This window comes from Heterocephalus glaber, unplaced genomic scaffold (assembly GCF_053883595.1).
Source record: "Heterocephalus glaber isolate CG9 unplaced genomic scaffold, H.glaber_assembly_v1.0 deba00001481, whole genome shotgun sequence".
Lineage (NCBI taxonomy): Eukaryota > Metazoa > Chordata > Mammalia > Rodentia > Bathyergidae > Heterocephalus > Heterocephalus glaber.
Genome location: NW_028258317.1, coordinates 31,302,756 through 31,310,390, shown reverse-complemented (window position 1 = coordinate 31,310,390; position 7,635 = coordinate 31,302,756). Strand labels below are relative to the sequence as shown.

The 7,635-nt window shown below is 36.4% G+C and overlaps 1 pseudogene; it reads left to right on the top strand.

Moving 5' to 3' along the window:
* The first annotated feature begins 5,392 nt into the window (after positions 1–5,392).
* LOC147825886 (dolichyl-diphosphooligosaccharide--protein glycosyltransferase subunit TMEM258 pseudogene) lies at positions 5,393–7,183 on the top strand (annotated as a pseudogene).
* The last annotated feature ends 452 nt before the right edge of the window (positions 7,184–7,635 follow it).

Below are 7,635 nucleotides of genomic sequence, written 5' to 3'. Positions count from 1 at the left end.
TGTTTCACAGGAATTTCCCACTTTCAGTTCTCCCTTTCAGTTTTCCTATGTCACTTAACTACATTTTACATTTTAACATCTAACATTTTAAAGCTCCTATTTTATAAAATATATATGAGGGCAAAGATACACAAGCTGTGAGAATTTCTAATGTTTTGTAAAGTTTTGGTAATTGCTAAAGAAAAAGGAGAGAAAAGGACCTGGGAGAAAGCAAAGGAAATCAGAGGACTTGAAAACCAAAGAGCCCACAAATAGCTAAGAGGTATTAACTGAAAAGCCAATCACAGGACAGCAGATGACTCTAGGTACAGTTTTTCCCATTGCAAAAGTAGATTATGTGTGAGGTTCTTTGAAAATTCAGAGAGTCCTTGGAATGGTGTAGGGTATGAAGCATTTTGAAACCAACCAGCCATGACTTTCTCTGGGAATAGGTTACTACACTGAGAAGAAACTGTTACAGATGGAATAAAATTTGAGCAGAATAGAAGTAACAGGGACAAGGAAAGAAAAGGAATTTTAGGACAGTGATGGTGATATTTTTAGAGACCAAGTTCCTAAACTGCAGCCCAAAACCCACTTATTTATCACAAAGTGCCAACACTATAATTAAACCTGAATGCTTGGCTACTGGGGCGATGCTGGGGAAACTTGCCTCATGTCCCAACAGAGAGGATCTGTGTGCCTGAGGTGGCACATGTGCTACAGGTTCACCACCACCACTGTAGGGGGTGAGCAATTCAGAAAACAACTGGCTAAAGTTTTAAACATTTCACAAAAGTAACAGAAGAGGGAGCTCTTAGGAAAAAACACACTGACTACTTAATAGTTCTATACAAATGATCAATTGAAAAGTGTGAAGTGGAATGTAATACAAATTTATTATTGGGGAAGAAGAAAAGTAGAATAATTTACCTACAAATAATGAAAATATTGCAGGAAGACACACATAGATCACAACTGCAACATACTGTCACCAAAAGAGTTTTAAACTATTGAGACATTATGCAAAACAATACAAATTAGAATTAGAAAACAACAGACATGGAGTTACATATGTAGGAAATAATCAGAAATAAAATAAAATAAAAACCAAAATTTTGGTTAACTTAGATACAGTCACAAGAAATGAGAATTTGGGGGAATGTCTGGAATGGAAGAAAAGCTTCAACTCAGGGAAAACATAAGCAACTAGAATCCAACAGTACATAAAAATTATTGTGTACTGAGTAAGGGGATATTGCTAAGATATTCAATCTTATAACATTATTTGGGGCAGATTACAAGGTCAAATGGCCGAATCTTAGAAAAAATTACAGAATATTAAAAATAATGTTGGAGCAAATGTGACGTTTTTGTCAAGATCTAAATCCAGAAACTATAATAAAAAATACTGATAAATGTGACTATAGACAAATTATAAATTTCAGTGTGACAAAAAATTTAAAAAGCTATTAAAACAAAGAGGAAAAGTAATATCCAAAACATATGTACAATCACAATGGGAGGGACAATTTATTCACTTACAAATTGCTCTGAAAATTAACAATCATCCGATACAAAAGTTTGTAAGTGGTCAGATACCAGGAATACAAATCTAAGGGGCCAATAAACATAGGAAAATTTGCCTAATGTTACTGATACACAAATGTAAATCAAACTAGTAAAGAAGCAACCATTTTTAATTAGTCAGATTTTCAAAGGGCTTGGGAAATGGGTATTCTAATATACTCCACAAAAGTATTAATTTACTCAAACCTACTGGAGAATGAGGTTGGTTAATTTTTTTAATTATCTGGAACAATGTCTCCCATTCTGCATGACAATCTGAGAGTGACTTTGACTCTACCCATCATGAGGTGGGGCCTGTGCCTCCTCTTCTTGTGTCTGAGTAGATTCTGTGGAAGAAGCAGTGCTGCATGGTTTTCGAGGCTGTGTCAGAAACGACATTGTAACTTCTAGTTTGTTTGCTAGAATCATTACTCTTATTCAGCCACCAAGTTAATGGTCTGACTGACCTGATCCTGCTGTCCTGTAAAAAGCTCAAACTAGCTCACAAGGAGGGACCATGTGGAAAGAGGCATTGTATTTCAAACTTTAAAATTTTAAGCAATGGAATTATTCCTTTACTTTCAATACCATGACTAGGAATTTACTTAGAGCTTTCCCTATAGAAGTGTGGGTGTATGTCTGCGTGTGTGCATGTGCGGATGTGTGGGTGCATGTGTGAGTGTTAAACGTGCAAAAAACATCTATAAATGTTCATTGTGGTGTTGTCATAGTAAAAATGAGAAATATCTATCTATAGAAAACTGGTTAAATAATAATGTGGTATGAACAAAATGAAATACAATTGATTCACTAAAAAAGAAAGATTATCTGATATGGACCTATTTCGCAAATTTGTGAAAATTATTTTTCACAAATAATTACACTTGCTTTGTAAATTAATAAAAAAAGTATGCATATGTACGCTGATACATACATTTGATCTTTTACTCTAAGCATACTCACTCAAATTTAATTGCAGTTACTTGAAAAGATAACTCTTTTTTTTTTTTTTTTGGTACCAGAGATCGAACTCGGGTATTTGCTCTTGCGCAGCAGGCGGTGAAACCACTGAGCTAAATCCCCAGCCCTTGAAGAGATAATTCTGACAGAGTAAGGATGTACTATGTAAGAAAGATCATTTCCTCTAAGTGGAGTTTTCCCCATGATAAGAATATATCTGGGAGGTAGAGGCATTAAGTTTCTTCATATTTTAGTATCCTTTGACAGAATTTAATGTTATTTTAATATAGTCTCTGCTTTATTCATGTTTAACATTTTTCTATAATGAATGCCCATTATTTGTATCATTAGAAAATATAGCTACATAAGAGAAATGGAAGATTTCATCTAAGAGCTCAGAAGGATGACTATGGTTCACAAAAGCTTAGTATAGGTTTTATAAAGAACTGAAGACAGGAGTTTGAAGGTTTCCAACTCAAAGAAAGGGTACGTACTGAAGAAGATAGTCCTATACTTTGAATGTTACAGTACATGCCTCCAAAGGCTGCATTCCCAGCAGGGAGCTGTTGGCAGATGACAGAGACTGTAGGAGCTGTGGCCTAGTAGGTCTTTAGGCCATTGTTGCGTGTGGCCTTTAAGAGGATTTTGAGGCCCTGACCCCTCCTCACTCTTTTGCTCCCTGTCCCTGAGGTGAGCAGTTTTGTTCCATCACTCTCTCCTGCCACAATGTGCTGCCTTACCACAGGCACAAAAGCAGTGGGGATAATCAATCATGGACTGGATCCACCTGTGAGTCAAAATAAAATTGTTCTCTTTAAAAGTTAATCATAAATAATAACAGAAAGCTGACTAACACCGGTGGAAATGCTAATTACCCTGCTATGTATACATACGTAATGATTATGACTCTACCACATGAATATGTACAATAATTATATGTTACTGAAAAAACAAACATAATGTTACATTGAATAGCAGGAAATAAAGCAGTGCATACAACACAGCTATGCAAAAATATTTAGATGCCAATTACTTTAATAGTAATTTTATTTGGCTTGTGAAACTCAAGGGTGAGGACTAGGGATGTAGCTCAGTGGTAGAATTTTAGCTTGCACAAGGCCATGGGTTCTGTCTCTAGCACTGTAAAAAAAAGACAGAAAAATGGAAACAAAAGGTAATTTCACCCTTTTTTCTTTTTGTGGTTTTCTAGTATTCCACTGCAGTACATATATTCTTTTGTAACAGACTAATATGCCCATAGAAAAGATGGGGCCGGGGATTTAGCCCAGTGGTTTTGCCGCCTGCTGTGCAGACCCCAGTTAGATCCCCGGTGCCAAAAAAAAAAAAAAGAGAGAGAGAACCAACTGGCCTCAGCTTTTGAAGTTATTCTGCCTCTTCTGTGGATTTTATTCTCTGCACCCTTTTGGCCCTTGCTTGGATACCAGCTTTTAGGAGAATTTCGGTTCTTTCGTGGGTTTTAGTAAAAATGAACTCCTAAAATAATGAGGTTTATAAAAAACCAAAATCATCTCTCAGCTGTTCTACTTGTATCTGTCAATGATTAATTCCTTGTTTCTTTTTGAAATACATCTTTGGATTAGCCTGGAATTATCCATGGCTCACAGCACAAACAGTGATGCACAGAGTGTCAGAAGTCAGTCAAACTAAAGATGGTTCATGCTACTCAGAGTAGGGACATTCCAAGGAGTCTGGTTCTGAGGCCCACCCCTCCAGGTTGACTTGCAGGATCAAATAGAGTTAACCTCCCCAGGTACAACAATGCCCCTGCAGTGAGCTCTGATCCTCCATGCTGAAATGGTCCCCAGAGAGTTCATAGTCTAATAGAATAAAAACAATAGTAGTAGTAGCAGTAGCATTAGTGACCATTTTTTGAGCATTTACTATTTTCTGAATTGTTCTCACCATTTGTGATGGCATATTAGTTCTTTCTTGGGGGGGGGGATTAGTATAAACAAAATTCTTGAGGCAGTCTCATTTTATTAAAGAAAAGAGATTTATTTAGCTAACACTTCTGGAGGTTCAAAGTCCAACCTTAGTTGGCTCCAGTGGTTTATTCACAGTACAATTGGAATGGATAAAATTCATTCTAAAAGTAACCATATATCCAAAGGTAAGACACTCAATCCTGGAACAGTGGTGTGTAAATGACTTGTAACTCAGGTATAAAGGGTTGTAGGAGACCAGATACTGAGGATCAAGGCCTAATTGACCTCTGCAAGTACAGAAGAGAAAAACAGCAAGCTATGCTTCCTTTGGCAATATGCAGACATTCTAGCATGTTGCAAGTTCCAGAGAAGACTCAATACAGCTGAGATCTGGATGTTTACCTGGGTACATGCTATAGATAAGAAACAGATGACTCTTCTATTAATCTAATTGTTCATTCCCATATCTAAGTGAATAAAAGTGAGGTGAGCCAAATGCTCAGGGCTCCTTGTCCACTGGAGGCAAGAGCCCCATGTTCTCTTCATTCTAAATTATCTCTGTGTCTGTGTCTTTAACTTCTGTTTGCCTCCTGGCCAGGGATAAACTCATAGGCTGGCTCCTACAAAGTGTAAAATAAAAAAGCACTAAAATAACCATAGCTATAGAAATTTGTTAATAAAGAGACAATATTAAAACCATTGAAAACATAAATATGATGGGAAAATAAACATAAAGAGCTTTTATATGCAATTGAATTAAATTAAAATAGACTGATGTAATCATATTTCATGCAAGCTTCATTGTTACTACAAAGCAAAAACCTGTATTATATCTACAAAAGATAAAGAGGAAGGAATTAAAGAAAATCATCAAATCACTAAGGAAGATAATAGCAGAGGAAAGGACCAAAAATCTACCAAAAAATTGGAAAGCAATTAACAGAAAGACAGCAGTATGTCCTCACCTACCAATAGTTTCTTTAAATATAAATGCACCAATTTTTTCAATCAAAAGGTGGCAAAATAGATTTGTTTTAAGGTCCCAACTATGTGCTATCCACAAGAGACTCACTTCAGCTTTAAGGGTACATAGAATGTAAATGAAGGGATAGAAAAAGATATTTCCTGCAAATGGCAACCCAAAGATAATATAAGTAGCTGCACTGAGATCAGAAAAAAATAGACTTTAAATAAAAAACTGTATCAAAAGACAAGAAAGACCTTACACAATGTTAAGAGGGTAAATTCATCAAGAGTATATAACAATTGTAGACATATATGCAGCCAACATCATAGGAGCAAAATATATAAAGGAAATTTTGAGGGAGAAATAGACTGTAGTATAATAATAAGGATTTCAATACCTCTTTGGACAATTCAGACAGAAAATAAGGCATAAGTAATAAGACAATAAATAATTCAGAGGGAAAATAAGGCAATGTTGGACTTGAGGCACACCTTAAATGAAATGGATTTAATATTAATTTATAGACATTCCAACAATAGAAGAATATGCATTATTTTCAAGTGTATTCTCTAGGATAGATTAAATGTTAGGCCACAAACTAAGTCTTAACATAGTTAAGATTGAAATAGTATCAAATATATGTAGCAATAATGGTATCAAACTAGAAATCAATAACAGGAAAAAACCCTAGAAATTCACAATTATGTGGAAATTAAATCACATCCTCCTGAACAACCAGTGAATCAAAAAAAAGGGGAAAAATTTGAAATATCTTAAGACAAATAAAGATGAAAACGCAACATACCAAAACTTATAAATGCAGTAAAACCAATTCTGAGAGGGCAGTTTATTGTGGTCAGTGCCTATAAAAGAAAAAGCAAAGACCTCAGATGATCAATTTAACTTTTATACCTCAAGGAACTAGTGAAAAAAACAACTAAGGTCACAGCTGGTAGAGGGAAAGAAGATATAAAGGTAAGAGCAGAAATAATGAAATAGAGACTAAGAAAAAATGATCAATTGAACTAGAAGTTTTTTGTTTTAAAATGTAAACAAGATGGACAAACCTTTGGTGAGAGTGAAAAGGGAGAAGTCTCAAATAAAATCATAATAAAAGAGGAGACATTATAACTCATACCATAAAACAGATTTTTGTATTTTGAGTCAGGGTCTTGCTAAGTCACCAAGTTGCCCAGACTGGGCTTGAATTTAGGACCCTCCTGCCTTAGTCTCTTGAGTGCTGGGAATAAAAATGCGCAGTCCTGGCAGTGTAGCCTGTGTTGGCGAGATGGAGCTCAAGGCCCTGAGCAGATACACCGGCCAAGTCAACCCAGCTGTCTTCCCCCATCTGACCACTTGCATGTTCTTCTCCATCAGGTAGATGCCTCATCTCTCTGGAGGCCTTGCTCTTCATGGGCTTTGGTGTCCTCTTCCTCCTGCTGTGTGCCGGCATCTACGTTTGAATCTGGGTACCCCAGGCAGCTTCACTGAATCCCTGTTTTTGTAAATTGAATTTTTTTACTGCTGTTAGAATGTACCACCTACTACTCCCAATAAAGGCAGATGCATGATTTTTTAAATGTGCACTACTGTATGCTGGTCTCTGTCATTTTCTTTTGCTTCCCTATTAGGTTTTTCATTTCCCTGGTTGCATTACCCACCTGTTCTTGCAGGCTGTCTACTTCATCCAGTAAACCCTTAGCATATTAAGCCTTGTTCTTTAGCATATTAAGCACTGCTCTTTAAAATTCCTCTTCTGATAATTGCAATATCACTACCATGTCTTTTTCTGATGCTTTCATTGTATCTTCAAATTGTTTTGTTTTGTCTTTTAGTATGCCTTATAAATGTACTGTTAAATTAGGCTTTTTAAAAAGTGTTGGTAATGTGTTGGGGGAGGGATTGCGAGGAAGTGTTCTATAGTCCTATGATTAGATCTGTCTCTTAGTGAGTCTATGTCACTGGACTGTGCAGTTTACAAGTGTTTCTCAGGACATCTCCTTTCCTTACTCCTGTTTAGAGGTAGATGATGGTTACAATGGATAGGAGATGGGCATGTTGCTTCACCCACATGGAAAACTAGAATGATCTCTCGTTGGGGTTCAGCCCACTCAGCTAGTCTCTGGTAAAACCCCAGCAGGTCAGGCTCTGGGTAACTACTTCCTCCCAAGGGCAGATCTTATTAGGAAGAATGGGGCTCTACAAAATGGTCCC